General features: G+C 52.9%; 1 non-coding gene across 1 annotated transcript in view; it reads left to right on the top strand.

Moving 5' to 3' along the window:
* The first annotated feature begins 674 nt into the window (after positions 1–674).
* Positions 675–1,092, top strand: part of LOC145746991 (small subunit ribosomal RNA) — a 1,810-nt gene continuing 1,392 nt past the window's right edge. The window contains exon 1 of the ribosomal RNA XR_014281746.1: positions 675–1,092. This exon is cut by the window's right edge and continues 1,392 nt beyond it. This is a non-coding gene — a ribosomal RNA (small subunit ribosomal RNA).

Raw genomic sequence — 1,092 nt, 5'->3', positions numbered from 1 at the left:
GACCAGCCCACCGGCGCGCGCGTAAAAAACACAAGTCCGGCGACTTTCGAAAATCGCCCGGACAAAGACGCACGACATCGGCCGACGCCCGATGAACAATTTCCCGCACAGAAACGCACGTTTTGGAAAATTGTCGAAATTCGACAAGTTTGCTACCTTTGTCGCGAGACCAGCTTCCCTGTATACTATGAGGGAAGACGTCGTTGTGGCGAAATGAGCAAATTGGCGATGCGGTTGTCGGTTGAAGGTATTTGGTGACAAAACGATGTGGTGTCGTGCAGGCGATGTGCGCTTTTGGGCAGACTTGATGCTGACCCGCGAAGGCGTCGTAGCTAGCAGCGAGGCTCTGAACGTTGGACGGAAAAAATTAAGTAGCAAATACGAGTTTGTGTTTCGGCGCGCGACCACGGCCTCGGGCCGTAGTTGCGGTGGCCGGTGCGCACGCAAGTGATAGTTTTCTCGGTTCGCTTTTGTTGGGCGTTCCTGGTGTTGTATGCAAACGCAGCCCGCGCGCGGCTTCGCCCGAAAGGGCGTCTGGCCGGTGTCGACGGCGTCCAGATCGCGGCTTACGCCGGGTTTGAGGAGCTAAGCAAAAATAGTGATTGAGTAATACAGTGCGATACCGCGACGGGGAAAGCGAAAGACTCCGTTCGCGTATTTTGTCGGCCGATAGTTACCTGGTTGATCCTGCCAGTAGTCATATGCTTGTCTCAAAGATTAAGCCATGCATGTCTCAGTACGAACTTGCGTACGGTAAAACTGCGAATGGCTCATTAAATCAGTCGTGATTCATTTGATCGTAAATTTTACTTGGATAACTGTGGTAATTCTAGAGCTAATACATGCAAAAAGCGCCGACCTTGCGGGAGGCGCGCCTTTATCATATCAAAAACCTGCCGGGCTTCGGCTCGTCTTGTTGGCGACTCGGGATAACTTTGCTGATCGCACGGTCTTGCACCGGCGACGGATCATTCAAGTGTCTGCCCTATCAACTTTCGTCGGTACGGTATCTGCCTACCGAGGTTCTTACGGGTAACGGGGAATCAGGGTTCGATTCCGGAGAGGGAGCCTGAGAAACGGCTACCACATCCA

The sequence above is a fragment of the Corella eumyota genome, chromosome 3, assembly GCF_963082875.1.
Source record: "Corella eumyota chromosome 3, kaCorEumy4.1, whole genome shotgun sequence".
Lineage (NCBI taxonomy): Eukaryota > Metazoa > Chordata > Ascidiacea > Phlebobranchia > Corellidae > Corella > Corella eumyota.
This window is presented reverse-complemented; position numbering and strand designations above follow the sequence as displayed.